At 43.7% G+C, this 24,995-nt stretch overlaps 1 pseudogene across 1 annotated transcript in view; it reads right to left on the bottom strand.

Annotated features, from left to right (window-relative positions):
* The window catches only part of LOC144372035 (E3 ubiquitin-protein ligase RNF217-like), a 105,538-nt pseudogene that overhangs the window by 12,283 nt on the left and 68,260 nt on the right, over positions 1 to 24,995 (bottom strand). Inside the window, exon 2 of the transcript XR_013432074.1 lies at positions 13,477 to 13,710. The product of XR_013432074.1 is annotated as an E3 ubiquitin-protein ligase RNF217-like (transcript). The remainder of the gene's footprint in view (positions 1 to 13,476; positions 13,711 to 24,995) is intronic.

The following is a 24,995-nucleotide window of genomic DNA, read 5'->3' as shown; positions in this document are numbered from 1 at the left end:
AACCATGTTGCTAAGCCTAACAGGGTTTTTTAAAACAACTTTCACACAACTTGCCATAAATGGGTACTAATAGTAATAAATTGTAAGTGTAGAGTCCTTTCATAGATTTTTCCTGGGGGATGAGAAAAATGAATATTCATAACCTGCAGAAGTAACGTGCTGAAATTTGGTAGTTTGCATGTTAAAAAAAAATAAGGTGGCAGGGATCTGGGACATATTTCAGTGGTAGAGTGTTTATCTAGCATGCACGAGGCCCTGGTTCCATCCCCAGTAATAATAATAATAATAATAATAATAATAATAATAATAATAATACAGTGCCTTGTGGATCTGGGAAAGGTACACAACTTGGGGAAGACCTGAGTTTGAGTGCAGCATAGAGACCTAGCGACTTAACCCCTGAGTCCCTTGTTTGGGTGCCCAACTGACCCCAAGCAGACCTTATTTTCACAGTATTTAATACTATCTGCTCCATGTAAGTTTGCAGAACAAGCTTGAATGATAACATTAATGCTATCAGTGTGGTGGGGAGGACTGAATGAGATAATGAACACTGACAGGCATTTTCTTCATAAAATGCTGCGCGATGGTGTGTATTGTTATAGGCTAGTTGTGTAGTCAGCCAGAAGGGAGCCTGGAGCAGGAAGGGAGGGTCACTGTCCACTGAGACCCTGGCAAGGCTCCTTAGAGGTGAGAAGGGTTTGAAGCTCTGAAGCATCTTTCTCCATCACTATCAGCCAGGCTGAGTCCGGTGGATGTGTACCAGGCAGCAGGGGCCACTGTGCCCTCCGTCATCTGAGGGGGACTTGTGCCCTAATCTGGGCCTGATTCTGTGCTCCAGAGCATGGAAACACATCCCTCTGGGCTAGGTCCTCTCTGCACAGCCAGGAGTGGTTTTCCAGCCAGTTGGGCCTCATCCTGCGACTGCAGGACCCCTCCCATCCCCACCTCACACATATTAGCATCCTCAGAAAAGAGTCTCCATCCATTCAGAATCATGTTATTGCCACTATGATTATTATAGTTATGACTATGACAGTCATTGGGAGGAAGATCACCCAAATGCAGGAAGGCAGAGGAAGCGAGGCCTCTGTGTCTCTGGGCCAAGCTAGACAGCTAGCAAATAGAGGCGTCAGCGTGCCTTCTGCCAGGCTCCCCCAGGTGTGTGGGGAAGCAGCATGTGTCCAGGCGTGGGGCAGCTGTGCTACAGTGGGAGGAAGCCCTCTCTGTCTCCTCCACTGGAGACATGTGCAGTGACCTTCCTTATTGTTCCTGGTACACCCCACATCCTCCTCACGCGCTCTGTGAGTGCCCCAGGCCAGCCCCTCATCACCTGTTGCCTGTATCTTTACCCCCTCATGCCCTCTTCTGGGTTCCCCCAGCCCCTCTGGTCCAGCCCTGTGAGGACCCTCTCTAGCACCAGGTGTCCAGTCATTCCCTGTTCAAAATCAGCAGGAGCTTCTCCTTGCTCAGAGAAGATATGACGAAGTCTTCCCCGTGGCTTGAAAAACCTTCAAAAACAGGTGCCATCATCTGAATGTGCACCCCCAAATTTAGATATTGACATCCTAACCCCCAAGGCCTTGAAAGATGGCGCCTTTGGGGAGGTGATTAGGTCCTGAGGGTAGAGGCTCTGTGATTGGCATGAGTGCCCCATAAAGAGGCCCCACAGGACCCTCGCCCTTCCATCACTCGAGGACACAGCAAAAAGGTGTTATCCAGAAAGTAGGTCCTCCCAAAGCCTCTAGAACAGTGAGAAATAAACATGTTGTTTATAAGCTGCCCTGTATATTAAAGTTAAAGTGTCCTAAGCAGACTAAGACACTGGCCACCCCCTCCTCAAATGCAACCCCAGAAAGACAGATGCCCCACCTGAACAGGCCCAGCCCCTTCACATCCCCACTCCTGCTCTGGAACCAGGTTATTCCCACAGTGCGATCTTCTAGAAGTACCTCATCACCCTGCCAATAGCCTCTCAAGGTCTTTCAAAGCCCACCTTCTCCAAATATTTGCCAGTGTTGGATTATTTCCTCCTTGGCCTCTCCTGCCTGTCTGTATTCAAGATGCATGCCCTCAGCTCTGGGCCACTAAGCTCACACTGCTGGTTCCCTGAGCCTGCAGTCCCTGGAGTTCTGGGTCTGAGTTGTGGTCCCCTTCAGTACTAAGCACCAGCAATGGTTGGAGCTGTACACATTTCTGGTGAGTTGAAAGTGGATTTCTCCACTTGCTTTGATTTGTTCTCACAGTGGCCCTGGCTGGAATGAGCATGGTGCTGTAAAGGGACATAAGAGGCCTAGCAACTTGGCCTGAGTCATGCACCAAGGTGACAGAAGCATGCACAGAGCCTTGTGCAGTCCAGAAGAAGCAAGGTGGGCCCACCAAGATGGCACTCTCTGTGAGCACGGTCCTGTAACATGGTAAGAATCCAGATCTTGTATCTGGATCCCGGTTTCATGATTTCCCTTCCACCTGTACAGTCCTGGGGACATTTCTTCACCTCTCTGAATGTCAGTCCCCTTATTTATAAAATAAATGTCATCATAGCTCCCTCATAAGAGTGCTGGGGCCTATCGTCGTGTGGAAGAGCAGCATTGATTCAGGCACACACCGCCACAGAGGTAAAGCTTTGTGAGATGAGATCAGCACCAAAACCACTAAAAAACAACAGGTTCAGGCTTCTCTTTGTGCCTGGGAATAGTGGTGGGGTCCAAAGTACCATCCCAGGAATGGGGAGGAGGAGGAGAGGCTAGAAAAACATCCCCTGGTCGTCTGAGTACATTCCCAAGATACCAGGCCACCATCAGCAATTCCCAGGCCACAGTTGCTGTCCTTGCCTCCCCCAGGCACTGGGAAAGTGCACAAATTGAGCTCATTCCACAAGCTGCTGTCTCCTGTTCTCAGGCCCAGTCATGACCCTCCGTGCTACTTGATACGCAGAGAGCCAGGTATGGGCCTAAGTTGGACGCGATCCTGTGGTCGTTCCCGGGCTTGCCTGGAAAGAGTTGGAGTTGGCAACTGGAAGAGATGTCTCTGTGCTTCTCCAGATACGTTAACTGAAAGGGAATCCAGTTTCCCAGGTAGCAGCAAGGAGGCTGAGGAAGAGTTTCAACCTGGAGTCAGCCTGCAGGATCCAAATTTCTGCCCATCCCCACCGAATTTCATGGCTCAATGAAGAGTACCGCTCACATGGGCACCATAGAATTCGAGGAGGATTAATGGCTACTTCCAGAAGAGCTTGCCCAGCACCACACACGGCAGATTCCCACTTGGCTGAGGGGGTTGTTGGTGGTGATGGCAGTGTGGACGGTAGTTGATGCTGACACAGGCCCAATGGATATTTCTACCCCCACTTCACAGTTCAAGATGCGAAGTGCCTTGCTCAAGGTCACGGCATGGGTCCATGGCAGACCTAACTCCGGTTTCACTCTGTTTCAGGTGCCCTAAGAAGGAGGAGCTGGGCCCAGAATGGCAGTCTTCCCAGAGAATCAGTGACTCAGGAAGATCCAAACCCAAACCAAGCTGAGCTGAACAGCCAGGTGAAACACCCAGGGACTCCAGACCCTTTCTCGGAACCAGGAGGTAATGGCATCAACTGTTAGGAAGGTTGCTCTGCTGCCCAGACACGCCAGCCCAGCAGAGCTCACCACCAGCCCTGCCCCGTGCCTGACATTTAACTGGCTGCAAGCGGCGGGCGGGAGGGGTCTCCTAGAGGAGCCCCACCCACACCAGTGACTCTCAGCAGCAAAGGCAGGAGGCCCAGCCTTGCCTGGGCCACAGAACACGCCACCCGTTTAGGCCCTGTGGGCCATTGTTCTACTCCAGGGGGAGCCCACTCAAAAGCAGCATTTACCACCCACCAACTCAGGCCAGAGGTCAGGAACTGGGTCAGTGTTAGCACTAAAAGGAGGAGTGACCCCAAGAGTAACAAATGGCCTGGGGATTTACAGGCTAGGGCACCAACTGCGCTGTGGTTATTGTCCTCTGGTTGCTGGGAGCTCACCTTTGACTTGTCTTTGCAGAGGTCCAGGCACCTATACCATGGCATGGCAGGTGCTCCATAGACACCTGTTGGAAGAACAAACAGGAGTCATTATCATTGAAGGGAGCTCGTGGTGCCCTCTGGCAGCACTCTGTCTGGTCCTCCCAGCAGCTCTGAGGGTTGACCTCTGCGGGCCTTCCTGTCCACCCATCCACATGAGGCTCCTCCAGACCTCTCAACCGTAAGCATCAGCACTGAGGTTTCTGAGCACAGACCCCACAAAAGACCCCTGATGCTGCCCTGGAAGGTGGGCAGCTGCCTGCATGCTCTGAGATATGGGCCAACTCTCTGCTTCTTTCTCCCCGTTCTCCTGCACTGGCTTTGGGGATCCAGCCATTTGGGCTCCTCCTGGGCTGCTCCCCCGGCTGTCACTCTCTGGCTTCTCCAAACACCAAGAACCCGCTGAGGCATTTTCAAGAGTGATGGCTTTTGAACAGGAGATCTGGGCTCCCTGCTGGCAATGGGTCCCTGGCAAGTCACAAAACACTTCTATTCCTCGTTCCCCACACCTGTTCTCCAGGCTGTGGAGACGTGGATTAAATGAAATGGAAATGGGAAAGGTCCTCGGTTATCTGGTGCTAGAAAAATTGTGAGGGATAAAGAGAAAATGCGTTCCCCGCAGTTATCGTTAGGCCAGACCCACAGATGCTGCAGCTGCAGTAACTGGCTCTGGCCAGGGCTAATCCCTGGGGCAGTGTCTGTCTGCACCCTCACACCAGAGGCTCTCCCCCTGGCCACTCCTCCCTGGCTACCCCATGACCACCCACTGCCCATTCACCCCCACCAGGCTCCCTCACCTCCAGGGCCTCCCAGTGCCCAGTGAACTGGACGTGAGTCTCGTCCAGACTAGATCCTGGCATCTGGCCCCCTCTACCATCCTCCCTGACCTGCTGCAGCCTTTGCCTCCCAAAGTCCCATCCAGTCTGTGGCACAGTTGCAAAACCTGGAGATCCTGCCTGTGATGTCCCTCCCATGTCCATCTTGAACTCCTCCTCTCTCCAGTTGTTTGAGAGCAGCTCCAGTTCTCTGGGGCGCCTGGTTCTACCCTCACCTTCCTTTTGAACCAGTGGCTGAACCTCTGTTCCTCCTTGGGGAGAAGGAACCCTCCACATGGCCCATCTGTGGGGCAACAGAGAGTGGAGGAGAGACGGGAAGGGCGAGGCCGGGATGGACGCCTGACGTCACATGAGTGGAAATGTGCCTGAGAGAGGCCCTGGTGACTCATTGACCACAGGGCCCTGAGCCTGGCACCTCATAACTACCCGGTAAACATGCAGTTGCTCAGGCTCACGCCAACATGGAATATGTGATTTTTATTGTTTTCAAAACCATCCCAAGAATGTGGGCATCGAGGATCCAGTGGCCTCTTCTGCAGCCTTCCCCTGTGGACCCTGTGCTTGAGCAGCAGTGGAAGAAGGGCAGACATCCCCCATCCTAAAACACATCGGCAGGCCAGAGACGACCCTGACACCTTGGTGAGGCCGCTGTCTGTGTGGTGCAGGGGAGGCTGCTTTCCCAGTCCCACAGACATGTCCAGAAGGAGGCCCGGGGACAGTGGTCTCCTACTGTGTTCTGAGTTTTAGCACTTACATTTCCTCCCAGATTGAAACTTCTGAAGTCTGGTGCTGCCCACTAAGTTGCAGGCAACATGGCCTCCCACAAGCAGGGAGATGTTGCTATGAGACACTGGCCATCAGCCGCCTGGCCTCTGCACCCTCAGAAGCAGAGTTTGGAACTGTTCTGTGGAGGGTTAGCAGGGGCAGGGTGGTGGCAGGAGGAAGTGCCCAGGACAGGAGCCTGGGAACTGGCTTTACATTTGGAGTCTGCTGCTCACCATGTGTGTACCTTGACCCTCTGCCCGCAGGACCTTAGGGAATTAGGGAATTGACTCAAATCACTGGCCCTCAAACAGGTGCACATTGGAAGCACCTGGAAAGCCTATTAGAACATGGATGCTGTCCCCAAGCTTCACGCTCAGCAGATCAGGTGAGGCCTGAGTCATTCTAACAAGTTCCTGGATGGGACCACCCACCCAGGGACCACACTTTGAGAACCACTGGCCAAACTGATGACCGGGGCTTCTTCCAGCCCTGAAATGTATGGATTTTCTCTTTGAGAAGCAGCATAATATGGGAAGAAGAAATTAAGGTGGGAAAAGGAATTTTAGAAGAAGCAAGAGACGTTTCCAAACACTTTGATTAATCGTGACAACCAGTAATGCCTCGCTGCTGCCGGGGCCCAGCAGTTGTGGGGCCAGGGCCTAACGGGATGGCTCTCCTCCCTCGGCTCTCAGGGGTTCTTTTTAGTTGGTTTTCATGGATCCCACATCTGAGACCATTTTTTATGACAGCATCTGCTTGAGTCTGTAATGAAATACGTTATGTGAAAACACGTTGAAAATATGAAGAGCAAGGCAGGGGGTTTATTTTTAACGTATGTTTATATTTTCTGCTTTATCTCCTCCAAAAAAAAAAAATGATGATTGAGATAAAAGACACAGACGTCGTTGATGGGAGACGGTTGACTGGGGTGGAATTGAATTGACTTGAATTAAATAAGAGTCTCATTATCCTTTATAGTATCCAAACACTGAAACGTGGAGGGAAAGCCAGGATAACACTTCACCATGTCAAGGTCTCTTGCCTGGGCTCCAGAGACACTAAAGACCATCTCCCTCGGGTGGGAAGTAGGCACCAACAGCAACCGGTGCATAATGACTGTGGGTACCCTGGGAGCCACGTGGAGGTGTGTTCCTTCCTACCTGTGACCCTGGACTCCAGCTACCCAAACACCTTGGGTCAGAGCATTCAGTGGCCAGGTCTCACTGTTACAGTCTGGGCTCCCCAGCCCTGGCCAACATCTGTCCTTCCATCTCCACACCCTTCATAATGCCAAGGTCTCTGTCTGTATTTGTAAGTACAGCAGAGCACTTAGAACTGGCCCAGGCCCCGGGACACAGGCTATCTGTCTATGCAGCTCAGCTTCTCCGTCCCAACATCTACGTTTGCCTCTCCCTGCCCCATACAGAAGCTTATAGATCTAGAGGCTAAAGGCTGATTTCAGAGTTTTCCATGAGCGATGTCACCTCAGACCCTGGAGCAGCCAGGGTTTCTGCAGCAGGCCGTGTGCCTTTGAGGGCTCTGCTCAGCCATGAGTCTTTCCAGAAGGTGAGGAGTCTGGCGAACAAGGGGCCAAGCCCACCTGGAGCCCCTCAACATCTGGACAGGCTCCTGTAGACACATCTGCACCTGGGAGTGGCCAAGGCTTGACAATTTCAGAAGAAATGTGAAGGGGCCGAGACAGCCACATAGCTGTGTAGGAAGCCTTTGGGGATCAGGTCAGAGCTGGAGCAGGGGGTACGATAGACCTTTGGCCACAGGTCCTGCCAACCCTCAGCCTGCCTATAACACTAAGGTTAAATGGCAGCTTCACAGAGGAATTGCATTCTATTTGCACAGGGAAAGAGGCCAAAGGGAGGCAGAGGGGGCTTGAGTCCTGGCAGCCCTCAGACTCGCCTCTGTGTCTGGCCGGAGGAGCCAGCCAATAGCGCACCACCCCCCACCTGCTGGCAGATTGTCCAACGTCACCTGAGAGCCCTTCTCAGGGAGTCAGCTGCACCCTCCACCAGAGTTGTTTCAAGCCAAGGTCCTGGTTGCTCTTGAGAACCTCTGTAAGTGGACAGCCGGCCGAGGTGGCGCCAGGCAGCCCAGGCCTCAACAACCCATGGCCTCCTCCTGACCTCTGCACAGGGACAGGTTGGGCCCACAGGGTCATGTGATGTGGTCTCACTGGAGGCACCAAGGACTGGCTTTCAGGGGCCTCGCTGGCATTTAAACAAGCTGCGGCATTGAACTGTCACACACCAAATAGAAGTCCTGGGTCTGGGCTCCAAAAACCAGCCAAACAAGCAACAAATAAAAGAAACTCTAATTAACCAGAGCATTGAGGACTCTGAATGTCCCCACACCACAGGCTCCTGTGAGCCTCACGTGAGCTGCTGAGACAAAAACCAACAATAGAACAGGGTTCAAAGCAAAGGACGCAACAATGGGTGAGGGCACACTAGGTGTACTGTGTTCTGTCTAGGTGGCGCCTTTTTAAAACCATAATTACAAACCAGAATATTCCGTAATCTCCAGACTGATACAGTGAGGAGCTTGGAGAGTAGACTGTGCAGGATTTTAAAGAAATGGCTGTTTAGCCAGTGAGTGTGGGAAGCTGGGAAGTCTGAGAACTACCTTCCAGTATTTGATGGGCTATACACAGTGTGCTTGCTTCCACCTGGGTGTTACCAGGGGGTGCTGAGAAACACTCCCCACCATGGAGATGGACCTAAGCTCTCTAGAGAAAGCATGCTCCTGCAGGTCAAGGCCCCCAAAGTCCTGACATCCTTGGGCCAGGACTCCTGCTGCTAGGAATTGCTCTCAGAGAAGTGATCCAATGTAGCACATATTTCCCTCAAGTTCCTGCAGTATAACATGGAAAAGTTTGAAACAACCTCAGCATCCAATACTATGGATTTGTTTCACACATCATAGTATTTAAGCTCACGGCCTCAGTGAAGAGAACAAGGTGCACACAAAATCCACAGTCCATGTGATTCAAATTCTGTAACACGCATGCCTGCCACACCCCAAATGTGAATAAATACGCCAACCAGCTGACAGTGCGCTCATCACCACAAGCTGCATTTATCAGTGATTTCTTCCACATTGATTTTCCTATATATTTAAAAAATCTACTGCAATGCATAGGCATCATCTTTATAATTTAGAAAAATGTGTACTAGCTACTGATAATGTTCTGAGAGCAGTCATATGCAGAATAGGTGGTGGATCCTGAGTTCTTGTAGCTGGAGCTGCTCAGCGCAGCTTCTCCTTGAGTGTGTTCCTCATTGGGGACCCAGGTCTGCATTGGGCGGAAGTGGAACAAGAGCGTTTCCAGGGGTTGGTGGGATGAAAAGGGGAAAGAGCATTCATGAGCACCTGCTGTGGGCTAGTTGCTGTGTTCCAAAGGTGGGCTTCAGAGTCAGGCAGCTCCTCGGTGAGCTACGGCTAGTGGGATCTGAATCCAGGACTCTGCATCTTCAGCTCACCTTGGAAGCAGTCTCTTCTGCCCACATGTGCCCCGGCTTGCATGGCCTGTTGGGATCAAGACAGAGACAGGACGTCCGGAAAGGCTGGTGAAGAGTGTTCCTGGAAGGTTCCTCTGGCCTCTGGGAGTGGCAGGAGACATGCAGCCCAGACTCCGGGGTCCTGTGGCCAAGCCTCTTCAGCGTCCTCATGTGGATGAAAGCCCCAGGGGATGGACTCCTTCCTAAGTCCCTTCTGTCCCTGATGCAGGAAGCTCCACCCAGGGCAAATCAGCTGTCCCTGTTCAAAACAGCCTGCCTCACCTTGGGCATCATCCTGGCCTGCAACGGAGGGGCTGTCTCAGGATAGCTGGATTCCTTTCACAGATGAAAACACTATCCACCAAGGAGGCCCAGTGCCCTAGATGAACCTGGCATGCTACAGAGAGCCCACAGGTCACACCTGGGATAGCGGTTTCCCAAGGGCTGTCTGACTTTCAAAGGGTGACTTGAGTGAGGGAGCGCCACATTTCAGGAGGGATCTTCTGTGGACACCAAAACAGCAAGTCCTGGATTAGTAGTGTTTGGAGTATTGCTTCCACCTGTGCATTCCTCAGCCCTGGCCACCAGCCACACACACAATACAGCACACACACCAGACAACCACACACAGCACATACAACACACACACACCAGACAACCACACACAACACATACACCACACACATACACAACACACACCAACCACACACAACACATACCCATGCACACACACCAAACAACCACACACAACACATACACCACTCACACACACACACCAGACAACCACACACAACACATGCACCAATGCAGACACACACACCAGACATACACACACAACACATACAGCACACACACACACACCAGACAATCACACACAACACATACACCAGACAACCACACACAACACATACACCACTCACACACACATAATAGACAACCACACACAACACATATACCACACTCACACACACACCAGACAACCACACGCAACACATACACCACACACATACACACACACACACACCAACCACACACAACACATACCCACACACACACCAAACAACCACACAACACATACACCACTCACACACACACCAGACAACCACACACAACACATGTACCATGCAGACACACACACCAGACATACACACACAACACATACAGCACACACACACCAGACAACCACACACAACACATACACCACACACACACCAGACAACGACACACAACACATACACCACATACACATATACCAGACAACCACACACAACACATACACCATGCAGACACACACACCAGACAACCACACACAACACATACACCATGCAGACACACACACCAGACAACCACACACAACACATACACCACACACACACATACACCAACCACACACAAGACATACACCATGCACACACACCAAACAACCACACACAACGCATACACTACACATATACAAACACACACCAGACAACCACACACAACACATACACCACACACACACACACCAAACAACCACATATAACACATACCACCATGTGCACACACACACCAGACAACCCCACACAATACATACACAACACACACACACTAGACAACCACACACAACACATACACCACACATATACATACACACCAGACAACCACACATAGCACATATACCACACACACACACACCAAACAATCACACATAGCACATATACCACGCACACACACACACCATACAACCACACACAACACATACACCACACACACACACACACACACACCAAGCAACCACACACATCTTCCTCTGAGCACCGACTGACTTGGGCCTTCCTGGTCTATCCAGCAGAGTACAGAAAGCAGGTTTTCTGGTTTTCAGGAACATGTTGCCCAGATGCGGAAGAGGTGGGGTCTCAGTGGACGGGCCCAGGAGCAGCTCCCTCCTGTGGGCAGTGAAGGTTCAACCTGCCCCCATAGTCCCCAGATAGTCCAGGGACTCGGCCTCAGGGCCAGCATTACTTTTAGGGACTGTCAGGAAATACAGTTTCCCCCCATCTCAGAACTAGGGGTCAGTTGAAGAAGCTTGAGGAATGCTCTGTTTCTTATTTTCTGATTTGTGTGTGTGTGTGTGTGTGTGTGTGTGTGTGTGTGTGTGTGTGTGTGTTACTGGGGATTGAATCCAGGGTGTTTTACCTCTGAGCCACTTCCTCAGCTCCTTTTCAAAAATTTTGTTTTGAGACAGGGTCTTGCTAAATTTCTTAAGGCTTAGCTAAATTGCTGAGAGTGTCTTTGAACTTGTAATCCTCCTGTCTCAGCCTGTATAGCCACTGGGATTATAGGCATGGGCCAGCAGGCTCAGCTGATATCCAGGAATTTTAAAGTATCCCTCAGTTTTCTTGAAGCAAGCTATACTTCCATATCCTCCCCCTGAGATATTCTCTAAGAACAGGCAGGCTCTGACCATGAGAATTTATTTAAAAGTCAGAAATGCCCAGCCCAAGCACACTTTGTTACCATCCTGCTATCCATTTCTGAATATCCCCTAGGCAACCTCAACAGTCCACTGGATGACCTTGGGGTGTTTATTTGATGTATCTGAATGTCACAGTCATGCTCTATAAAATTAGGGTAGAACCACCAAGATACCTCTCAGTTTGGAATCAGACCACTGAGCCCACCCTGCATTGGTGTAGACCAAGCATTAACAAGCTATGCCTCACTGGTCAAATACGGCCCCCATCTGTTTTTGTGAATAAAGTTTTATTGAAACACAGCCTGCCCATTCATATATATTGCCCATGAATGTGACTGTGCTGCAGTAGCAAAGTTGAGTTGTGCCAACAGACTTGGCCCACAAACCCAAGCATTCACCCTCTGATCTTTTACAGAAAAGGTGTGCTGGCTCCAGGTGATGATGGTTAGAATCTAGGAGCTTGGGTTAGGCAGCAAGAGGCCAGTTGCTCTGCAGTGGTGAGTCTATTTATGTTTCCTGGCTGTGCCCCACCTGGAATCACACAGCAGGTGGCAAACTTATGGGACATGGTAAGTAGAACTTTCTCCTCATTTTCCTGAAACGACTGCTTCTTGGCTCCAGTGGGTATCCTGTTGGCAGGCACACCGTCCCTCCCACTCCTGTCCCCCCTCCATCACATCCTTTCTGAAGGCCTCTTCCAGACTCGGCTGCTGGTAGTTTTAAGTCTGTCCTCAAACAGAAGTCTCCCCTCCCCTCCAGTGTTTTAATTGCTCTTCTCTGGACCACGTCCAGGTTCACTATTTCTTCACAAGTGCCTGTGATCAGAGCTGGGCACTTTCGGGAGAGGCAGACTGTGACTTTGAGCAAGGAGAGCAGCCTTGGCCAGGGCCTTAGGGCAAGGGCCAGGTTTCACATTCAGACAAGGGCTGGAATCCTGATTCTCACCTTCCGGTTACATGACCCTCAGCTGCAGCTGAGGTGACTGTGCACAGTGGCCCGCAGTCTGATGATATGGTGCTCCCAGCCAGCCCTGCAAGACACAACCCAAAGTGCAGAGCTGGCTGCTGGTGCTGTGGGAGACTCCATCAGCAGGGAAGCCAGCTGTGATGTCAACTGTGTATATGTTGAAAGACCCTAGCCCAGTTAGCCTAGTTACCTAAGGCCAAGATATGAAACCAAGATACCAGGCAGGCCATAAACAGGTTCAGGCGCCAGGCATGCTCTCCGGACAACTGGTTGAAGAACAGAGCACCCGCATCCTGAGGCATGAATGAATAAACCGGAACAGATAAGCAGGAACAGAAAGAATAGAATGCAGACCTGTGGTTTTTGGAATGCAGACCTGTACCCCCTAGGTGGCCTATATGCTAGATTTAAACAAACCAATAAGAAACCTGTTGCTTCCCGCACGTGCGAAACCTGTCCCAAACCCTATAAAAATCTCTGTATCCCCAAGTCCGGTGTGCCAGTTCACCAAAGCTCCGGCTGAGGTTCTGCTGGGCACCCGCAGGCGCCTGTGTCCCAATAAACCAACCTCTTGCTTTTGCAGCCAGTGTTTCGTGTGATTCTCCTTGGACAGGGATACGGGGGTCTTTCATTGGACGGGGTCTTTCAATCTTTCCAACTGTATTACCAGATAAATTTTCAACATGATTAAAGTCAATAAAAAAATCTTTAATTAAATCCTCAAGAGTGCCATCTTAGCATCAGTCTCCCCAGACCACACATTTTCAGAATCACAGGCAATGTATGCTCACCTTCAGCTCTGGGAAGGGAAGGAAGCCCACTTAATGCCCACCACAAGTTGGCCCAATAGGGCTGCTCCCATCATGTGACATTCTAACCCACAACTCTGGTGAACATGCTTACTTTATATTTGCTTTCTGATCTTGAAGGGGTGGGAATATGTCCTTTTTTCTTAAAGGTTGTAAAGTGCTTGCACTGAGGACACGGCTTGGTGCTGGAATCAATGCGGCCAAGTTCCAAGAAGTACTTATACTTGATGGAGTCTTCGTGTGTTAAGTTGTAGACAACAGTTGTTTCTTCCAGGAATTCAAAGCACTCTGTGATAGGGCATTTGATTTCTACTTGGCCAAGTTGTACCTGTGTGAAAGAACAGGTGGTATTGGTTATTAAATTTCTTTCTCTTTCTTGCATTAAATATTGTTATATCTTGATTACAGTAAAGGGTTGTCTATTATTTTTAAAAATGAGGGGCAATCACTTTGATACCTATATTAGGCAGTTCCAAAATAATCACTATGTTTCCATACTGATTTATTATTGGATGTTTAGTTTTCTCTGATCATATTGGTGAACCTAAGCCACAGGCTTGCCAACGAAGCAAACTTCAACCCCATCCTAGAAACACCATGATGAGCCAGCATTCACACCCTGTGCCAATGATAGGAACAGCAGGGTGAGCCACATTCAGACCATGTGCCAACTACAAGGTGTTTCAGATGTCATTACTGTAGAATATTTCGGCACTAAACTTTAGGCATATTTTACTTTAAAAGGACAGAAGATATTTTGTAAAGTATATTATGCAATATATCTTGTAGTTTGAAAATCATTGCCAATAAAATAACATTTTTTTCTGATCCTTCCACCTGGCCTCCACTTATGATTTTAATTTTACGTTTGCTCCTATGTCTCCAGAAGCTCAGGAGCAAGGAAGAAAAGTAAATCAAACACAAAGGTGCAAAATAAAATTAAAAAATCGGCTATTACTGATGAAATTCACAAAATGAATTTATTCAGAGGAACTCATGTATTTAGCATTTTGTACAGGATTCTAGATATGGCTAAAGTAGAAAATAACAGTAAAATATTAAAGCACAAAAATGTGAACACAACTGATTTTTGAAAGCTGAAGGAAATAAACAACTTTCAAATAAGAAGGGCTAGAATCTCTCCTTTATTAGTGAATAGGAACTCCTCTATGGCATAATAATCTTCTTTGCCATTCCTAATATAGCAAAGGCAGGCACTGAAAACTCCACATGGAAAATGATGATTCTCCCTTGTGTGACTGACATTCTGAGAAATAAAAACACATCCACCTGAATGAGAAACCCAAACCCTAAAGGCCGAGGCAGGAAGGGGAGGAAGCCACAGGCTCTATGGGAGAAAATCGTCACAAAGAGCAATGAAACTTTGAAAAGCCTACATTCACAGTAACTTTGAACTTTACTGTTTATACTGCGCAAACTTGAGGAAAGTAGTTACAAAGTTGGAGGGTGAAGGGTGCACGAGAATGACACGTTTAATTAATACCATGACGGATATGAGCAAAAAATGATACAAAATGGAAGGGTCTGAGGAAGAGAGTCTGACTTTGATTAAACCCCTGAACCATTATGGATCTGATGAAAGTACAAAATGATACTTATTTGATGCTACTACTGTATAAAATGTGGTCCAAAGAGCTTTGTTTTTAAAATAGTTACCCAGTTTTTTTATTCTTTTTGATGAGTTTGTTTACAGGCTCAAATTTTTCTATTTACATTGTGGTGCTTTCATGGTATACTGATTCTATTTTTTTTTTTTTTTTTTTTTTGGTACTGGGTATTGAACTCACAGGCGATTAACCACTGAGCCACATCCCCAGCCCTGTTTTGGATTTTATTTAGAGACAGGGTCTCGCTAAGTTGCTTAAGTCCTTGTTAAGTTGCTGAGGCTGGCTTTGAACTCATGATCCTCCTGCCTCAGTCACTTGAGCTGCTGGGATTAAAGGTGTGCACCACCACACCTGGCCTCTATTTATGATTTATTAAATTATTTTAAGACAGCAGTCCTCAAGAGAGTTCATGTAGACAAAACTACAAAACAAGAAGTCTGGCTCGGTGAAGTATATAACTTAAATATTCAAAAATGATGAAATATTTCCCCCTTCAACATTCTGTTGACATTTTTGAAGGCCAATCCTGAGCCTCCTACTGGGTTAGGGACTGAAGCTTCACAGGTGCCCATTGATCAAGAGGCAGTGAGGACAGAGTGAGTGTCAACACCTGGCATGATGAGTGCAGGTGTCAGAGTGCAGCATGGGGAAGCATGGGAACCTTGCCTGGGGAGGCTCAGAGGAGGCTTCTGGGTAGAAGGGAGGCTCCAGATAAGATCTTAAGATCTGTAAGATTTGGCAAGCAAGGATGAAGGCATTCAAGCAGACCGAAAAAACAGCACAAAGGAGGCCTGGGGAATACAGCAGAGCACACAGAACAGGGATGGTCATATTGTTCATATCCCTGAACCCCATCAACTTAAACAGCACATGGGCATGCATCTGAATTTAGAGATCATCACCTTAGCAGGGGGATTAAAGATGTGTAATAAGAATGGCTCGAGTGTGTGAGTACGGAAAGCTGAGGCTGGGCAGATGAACTTGGACCAGAGGATGAGAGTAGAATCGCTACCTTGGGAATCTGCATTTTGTCCTATAAAACTAGAAAACTATTCCATTTGTAGCACATGAGAGTTTCTTTTCATTACACACCACACACACACACACACACACACACACACACAAACACACACACACTGCTCATTTCAGTCACTTTAAGGGCTCCTTTTTATTGGGGAGCAGCATACTTAATTGGTTTTGGAGAACGAGTTCTCAATTCCCAGGTCAGGGTTCGAATCCTGACTCCCTCAACTTATAAGTTTATTTATTTTATCTAAATACGTGATAACCATTGATGCAGCAATTTCACAGCCATCTGGGAATAGTCATGTCTTAGGGAAATGGAATGTAGTTTAGGGACTACCATCTTCTGCAGCTCAAGAGACCAGGCCACCTTGTCACTCGTTCAGCAGTGGGTGCTCGTCAACCACACTGGGCTACCTACCACTCAACATCCAACAAGCACCTTGTCTTCTATTTTGATGTTTCTCAAATTTGTCTGTAAACTCATTTTATTTCCCATAGAAAATTCCTCTTTACTTACATACTCTCCTATTGACTATTCCAAACCTTCTCTTCCTTTCAAAATCCCTATCCTACCTTATTGACCCAATAGCCTTATACAGTATTTTATTGAACATGCAAAAATCAGATGCATATTCTCCTGTCTTCCCACTGCCAGCTTTATCAGTGTATCAACTCTGACCCCATCTTTTCTTCCTTGTTACCTTGTATAGTGGAAGGCTAAATCTACTTCCAGGACAACTGCATACAAATTGCTTGAAATGTTTGTTGAGAATTCAAGTTTCTTGGCCGACTCAAAACCTTACATATTCAAGGTTGAAATTATTGTATTTTGGGTTTTTTAAGTATTTTTTCCTTTCCACTTTTTTTTTTACTGGTACATTATAGTTGTACATATGATGGAATTTTTTTGTTACATATTCATATATGCACACAATATAAGAAAATAATTTGGCCCATGTCAATCGCCAGCACTTCTCCTTACCCTCCAGACTTCTCAGCTGTGGTCCCTTTCCTCTACTGATCTCAATTTGATTTTCATGAGATCCCTGGCCCCCACTCCCATTTCCTTCTTTCTCTCTAGCTTCCACATATGAAAGAAACATACAATCCTTGACCTTCTGAGTTTGACTTATTATTTTTTTAACATGGTCTGTAGTTCCATCCATTTCCCTACAAATGACAATTTCATTTTCAGAGTTGGAATTCTTGCCAGTAAGCCAATAATTGGCAGTCTGAAAAATCACTCTCATAATATTTTCAATCTCTCATATTTCTTCATACTAATGCCTTTTTCATGCATAGTATTATTCATGATCTGTCTGATCTCTTCGTTTCTATATGTGTATTTTTTTTTAGAAAATAATTTTCTCAAAAGATTACTGCCAAACAAAAAAATCTTGACTAAGCAAAGTGCATTCATTTATTTAGTCAACAAATAAGTGTTCCATTAATTCAAGATGCACTTTAAAATAATCATTTGACATCTGAAAAGTCAAGACTGTTTCAGAATCAATAGTCATTAGTCACAGTTTAATTTGCACTGTTTTTACTTTCTTAGTGGTACATAACATGATACTGCATCCTACAATTGATCATATCTTTTAAATTTCAATGAAGTGTGATTTTTATGGATCAGGCATTGATATGAACTTCTGGTGAGATGGCAGGAGAGAGAAACATCACATTGGAGAAAATGCATTATAAGTAAACAAACAAACAAAAAGATTGTAACCAGTGTTACCATGAACTACATACACATAGGCAGAGAGTCTGAGAAAGTGTCTGGGCCTGACATGCAGAGGAAGACACTGCCTGCAAAGCAAACCAAGACAATGGCCCCAGGGAAGAAGGTGCCGAATGTGCCTGATATATCTGTGCTCAAAGCAAAGAACAGAGTGACTGAAACATATTAAATGAGACAGGGAACAGCATGAGATGATACTGGAGTGTCAGGCCAGAGACTGATCACACAGGCCTGGTTGGCAATGATTAAGTTTACACTGTATTCTAAGTTCAATATAAATCATCAAAGGTTTTAAGGGGAGGAGTAATGTCTTGATTTACATTAAAAAAAAAGAATCAGGCTCTTTTAGGAGGATGCATTGTGCAGGAGCAGAAGTGCAGGTTGGAAGAATAGTGGCTCTCGGATTTTAACTCTCTTACCACCAGTTGTCCAAGTAGTAGATAATGGATGACTGAACTTGGTAGCAAGAGGTGCCCAGAGAACCAACTGGGATGTTTTAAAATTGACAAATAAAAATTGTATATTTATGGTATGTAACAAGTTGTTTTAAAATATGTATATATTGTGAAGTTGAAATGGTTAAATTAAGCTAATTAACATATGCATTATCTCACTATTTTTCTTTTCTTTTTTCTTTTTTAGTGAGAACACTAAAACCCTTGAGAGCTTATAACACATTGTTATTAACTAATCACTATGTTGTATAACAGGTCTGTCAAGTTTATTTTTTCTAAGTAAAAGTATGAATCCTTTGACCAACCTCTCCCAATCTTCCCCACCCCACCCCAACAAACCCCTGGTAATTAACATTTTACTTCCTGTTTTTATGAGTTCAATGTTTTTAGATTCCAATATAATTATGATTCTGACATCATTCTGCTTATGTTATTCAACATAATGGCCTCCAGGTTCATCCATATTGTCACAAATGACAGGATTTCCTTCTTTTTAAAGACTACTATTCTATTGTGCATAAATAACTCATTTTTTTTCTATTATCCTAAATGATGGACACTTAGGTCAATTTCATATTTTAGCTATTGTGAACAATGGTGCACTGAATATGGAAGTGCAAATCTCTCTTCTACACATTGATTTTATTTCCTGTGTGTGTGTGTATATATATACATCTATATATACACATGTATATACATACACAGTATACCATATATACTACACATACATATGCTATATGGTAGTGTGTGTATATATATATATTATATATATATATACACATATATATAGTATATATATATACTATATATACATATACATGAACACACACATATATACTATATTTTGTGTATGTATGTATATATATGTGTATATATATATATTTAGAAATCAAGTAAAGGGAGGAATCAATTTTAGGTTTTTGACTTGAATAGCCTGTGGACTGGTAGGTGGTACTTACTGAGAAACTTCTAATAAAATACAGTTTACAAGGATATATTTGCTGGAAATGATTCAGAACCAATTTTATAGTAATAGAAACAAAGATTATTGATGTATTAAGAAATACTGAGTTTCTACAATATGATAGTTAATATAAGAAGTCCATGATATAAAGTATATTATGCCATAAATCTTGTCTTCATGGAATCTCAGAATGCAGCAACTAAATTAGCCTTGGTAGTCTCTTCTAGCAACTTGGGACTTGATGGCACTAATTTACTTGATATTTATCTAATATTTTTTTAAAAAAACTTTCATTAGAAATAATTATAAACATATGTAAGAGTTGGCAGTTTAGTATTAAAATCCTTAAGTAGTCATACTCCAGATTAATAATTGTCAATATATAGCCATTCTTATTTTTTCTGTGCCCTCACTCATCTGGTCCTATCATACTATTTTGAAGCAGGTACCAGATATCATGACGCCACATTCATAAGTATTTCCATGTGGGCTTAAAAAATTAGATGTCTTTTAAAAAGCTATCTATATATCTCCCAAAATGTTTTAATACCATATTAACATTTCAAACATGTTATTTAACTTTTTTACAGGAATTTTACATACTCAACATACTGAAAACCAAGTTATTTTGCACTTTTGTTATGGTCAAGGCTAACTGATGATTGAACACTCACCAATCAATTCCACTATTTATATTATGGCAAAATACGCTGAGTTGCTGAACAAAATCATGTCCATTCTTGTAAGAATAAATTACTTAACTCTAAAACAATCTCCAAGGTATCAGTAAGAGACATTATTATCCACTTAACACCTGAGGTAGATGGCTAATTTGGAACTTGGGAGCGCTCCAAAGTAATTTAGTGACTCAGGTAAAGAGGACCTCTGAAGTGGAAGATTAATTAATTAAATCCTCCAAAGAAAAGGACAGAGAAAAGTATAAACCTGAGGCCTCAAGACTCACTTTGTGGAATGTATAATGTATGACATTTATCAGGGTTATAAGGTTGGTTAAGAGAAGGTATAGTGCCTTGGCCTTTTGCTCACTCAATACCAAGGGATTTCAGATTTCTTGTCCTTAGATATGGAACACATACATATGGCAGAGGAAAAGAGAATACCACAATAAAAACATGAACATGAAACACACATGGCATCTACCCCATGCAGAGCACAGCTCCAAGCTCTTAGTGCATACTAATTGTTCTGCCAAGCACCAAAGGGCCAAATTTGTTTTCAAGTTCAGCTTTCCCTGTAACTTTATCAGCAGTGATTATTGGGAGGTGGATGTTCTACTGATATATGTGCTTTTTTTCTACTCAGCAGATACTACAGGTCCCTGTGATATATACCTTGATTAAAAAAAAAAGAATGATGAAAAACATCAGGCCAGAAGTTTTGTCAATTTTAAGCATGATAAACACAGGGACAGCTACACATAGATGCACCACATGAAAGTGCCAAATACCAAACACAGAAACTTATTCACAAGCAATCAGAAGAAAAAGGCATATTATAAATAGAAAACTTCAGCTCCAGGTATATTGCTGGTAAATTCTACCAAGTTTTGAGGATGAAATAACACCAATATTACATGAGTTCTTTTATAGAAAAGACAAAAAGAGGCAAAGGAGGAAACCATTGCACTAGCTGCTATATAAGGTAAGCAAACCTGCACAGGACAATGAAAGACAATTACTGACCAATCTCTTTAATAAAAACAGATGCAAAAATCCTAAAAAAATGGTAAACAAAATATTAGCATCTAAAGCCAACAATACATAAAAAGGTAACATATCACAATAAAGCTGGCTATATACAAAGAATGCAAGACTGGTTTAACATTACAAATCTATTGGTATAACTCATATATTAATAAAATAAAAGGAAAAACCACATGATTATCCCAGCAGACAGGAAAATTTTTTGATACGTTTAAAATTAACTCATGATAAAATTTTAGCACAATAGGAACAAATTAAAATTTCCTTCATTGGATAGATGGCTCTACGAGAAAATCTATAATAAACATCATAATTCTGAAATATGGGGTCATCATGCCAACTGCCATTATTATCAGCAATGATGAGAGCTCATAGCCAATGCAAGCAGACAAGAGGACATGAAAATAAAACAATTAGAAGCAAGGATTTAAAAATCCCTCATTGTTTATAGACTTCATGATTGTATCTGCAGAAAATTCAAAATAATCTACAGATAAAGTATCGGAATTTTTAAAAGTAGGTTTACCAATTTGTTGAATAGATCAAGATAAAAACATCAAATGTACTTCTATATACCAGTAACAAGAAATATGTCAACAGCAATATTAAACACATCAAATATGAATAAATCTAACACAAGATGTTCAATAACTCCACATATAAATACTTGAAATATTTTTGAGGAAATTAAAGCAGCAGATAAATGGAGAGATATTCTTTGTTTTTTAATTAGTAGATTCTATACTAAGATGTAAACCCAACTATTCTTCCCCCTTTCTCTCTCTCTCTCTCTCTCTCTCTCTCTCTCTCTCTCTCTCTCTCTCTCTCTCTCCTCCCTCCCTCCCTCCCTCTCTTTTTTATTTTTGAGGAAAATTTGGTTCAAAATTACTAGTCAGTTCTAAAATATGCGTGGATAGACATGATTCTTGCTATGGACTAAATGTGTTCCCCAAAGTTCTTATATTGAAACCTAATTACCAATGCAATGGTATTTAGAGGTTGGGCCTTTGGAACATGATTATTTCAGGAAGTTACAGTCCCTATAAATGGATTAGTGCCCTTACAAAAGAGGCCCTGGAGATCTGCCTCACCCCTTCTACCATGTGAAGACACATTATACAGATGCTGTGTATGAGGAAGAGATCCTCACCAGATACTCAATTTCTTGGTGTCTTGATCTCAGCCTCCAGAACTATCAAAAGCAAATTTGTTGTCTATATGCTACTGTGTTCATTAACTTTCCATTGCTTTTACAAAATATCTGAGATAATCAACTTAATAAAAGGTGTGTTTTGGCTTATGGTTTCAGTGCACAGAGGAGAGGAGGTTGGGACTGTGTTGCTTTGGGACTGTGCAGTACATTATGGCTGAGGCACATGGCAAAAGGGGTCTGTCTACTTCATGACAGCAAAAAAAAAAAAAACCAGCAGGAGAAAAAAAAAAGGAAAGGAAAGGGGCTACCGTGCCAACATCCCCTTAAAGGGTATGCCCCTAACTTTCTTCCATTAGGCTTCACCTACTAAAGGTTCTACCACTCCCAAATAGTGCCAAAGGTGGGGACCAAGCTTTCAACACAGGGACCTTTGGGAGACATTCAAGATCAAACTACAGCAGCTACTCAGTTTATGGTATTCTGCTGCAGGAGCCTGAATAAACTAGGATAACATTCTTGATTTAGAAAAACAAAAGTAGTAAAACTTGTTCTACAAGATAAACGACCAATTATAAAGCTACAATAATTATAATAGTTTGACCCTGGCACAAGGTTAGATTATTAAAAAAAAAAAAGCAACATTGGATCAGAAAAGAGTACAGAACAAAACCACCTACATTTGGACATTAGATATATTGACATTATAGAGCAATGGGGAAGATCCTTTTTTTTTTAATAAATTGTTCTGGGTTACTTAGATATTCATAAAAAATATCAGTCATGATTCCTACCTCAAACCAGGTGTACAAGTGAATTAAAGGTGAAAAAAGAAAGACTTCTGCGATGATCAAGAAGAATATGAAGATAATTATCTTCAAAACTTTGGGAAAGAAAAAGATTTCTTAAAGATGATACCAAAACACTAACCATAACAAACTGATAAATAAGACTAAATAGAGTTTAAACCTCTGTTCACCAACAAACACTATCAAGAGTGTGAAAAATACCTTCCCATACAAAGCATGGGAAGGTATTTGATATACCTTCTAAGTCTTTCATATCTAGAATATGTAAAGAACTTTAAAATATTAAGAAAAAGAAAGACAACTAACCTGATAGGAAAACAGTCAAGACTGAACATGCATTTTAATACCCAAAAAACTAGTAAACACACGAAAGAGTGTTCAACTTCAGGACTTATCTGCAAAAACACATTAAAACTGCAATGACATGTTATTTGGAATGAATTAATTGAGCTCTCCTAGAACTTAAAGATTCATCAAAACAATGTTTAAATAGTTCATAACTATAGAATTAATGTGGTATTAATGTTTTCTACAACCAGTCCAAATGTATTTTCCTACATACAGTCATACCTTTTTGTTAAACTTATTTTCTCCCTTCCTCACCCTGAATTATCATGCTTCAAATATTTATACACTTATGTACATTTAAAATTTTTAATTCAGTTTTTTATAAGATCATAAATTCTCAGAGTTCAAATACCAAAGAGTACAAAGTAGATACACAATTAGTGAGTCTGTCTTATAAGTGTTCTCTTTTCCCCACTCATGACAAATGATTGGGGTTTTCTTCCAGAAACTTTTAAGGCATATATGAGAAATGCAAATGTATATATATATATATATATATATATATATATATATATATATATATATATATACACATACACATATACATGCATATATATATATATATATATATATATATTCTGTCCTTTTTAAAACCCAAATGATGTGCTGGAGTTGGGGCTCAGTGGTAGAGCATTTGCCTTGCCCATATGAGGCACTGGGTTCGATCTTCAGCACTACATAAAAACAAATAAAACAAAATAAAGATATTGTGTCTATCTAAAACTAAAAATAAAGTTTGAAAATATTATTTTCCTTGCTTTCTTTATCTGATAAAATATTTTAGAGATTTTTCATACCAGCCTACAATGAGTTTTCCTGTCTTTTGTTTTTAATAACTGCCTACTACAGTATTCTACTTTACTGTAACCAGTCTGTCTTCCTTCCTATCTTGATGAACATTTTGATTGTTCCAATATTTTGCTGTGTCAAACAATGTTGCAATGCATAAATTTATACATATATTATTCACATGTGTACAAGTATTTCAGTAAGATTGTTAGGGTCGGGCAAACATCGGAGGAAGAGACCACCAAGAGACTTGTCTCATGCAAAAGCAAAGGGTTTATTGGGGGGGGGGGAACCAGTATGCTGGGGCTCAGAGTTCTCCTGAGAGAAAATGGAGCCCCGAGTACAGCTTAAGCAGAGTTTTTATACAGTGTTTAAACAGGGAAGTTCATATGGCAGTTAGGGTGCGAGAGAGTGGGATTGTTACAAAATAACCATTACAGAATAATCATGCGTTTTGCCAGGGGGTGTTGGGTCAGGGTACATTTTGACATAAGTAACTGTTTTTAACATAAGTTTCGGGTTCCAGGAAGACAGAACTTAAACTTACAGAAAAGCAAAACTTAACAGGAGAGAAAAACTTAAATTTAACCTTTACAAGATGAATTGCTCTAGATCATAATTGCTAGATCCAAAGGATCATGTTTGTATTTTTAATGAATGGGTCTAACTTGCTCTCCATTGCACAGTTAAAACAACTGGAAAGGGGCTGGGGATGTGGCTCAAGCGGTAGCGTGCTCGCCTGGCATGCGTGCGACCCAGGTTCGATCCTCAGCACCACATACCAACAAAGATGTTGTGTCCACCGAAAACTGAAAAATAAATATTAAAAATTCTCTCTCTCTCTCTCTCTCTCTCTCTCTCTCTCTCTCTCTCTCTCTCTCTCTCTCTCCTCACTCTCTCTAAAAAAAAGAAAAACAACTGGAAATCTCACAGTAAAGAGGCATGATAAGAATAATTTAAGGTAAATTACAAAGTT

Source organism: Ictidomys tridecemlineatus, chromosome Y, assembly GCF_052094955.1.
Source record: "Ictidomys tridecemlineatus isolate mIctTri1 chromosome Y, mIctTri1.hap1, whole genome shotgun sequence".
In the NCBI taxonomy this organism is placed as follows: Eukaryota; Metazoa; Chordata; class Mammalia; order Rodentia; family Sciuridae; genus Ictidomys; species Ictidomys tridecemlineatus.
This window is presented reverse-complemented; position numbering and strand designations above follow the sequence as displayed.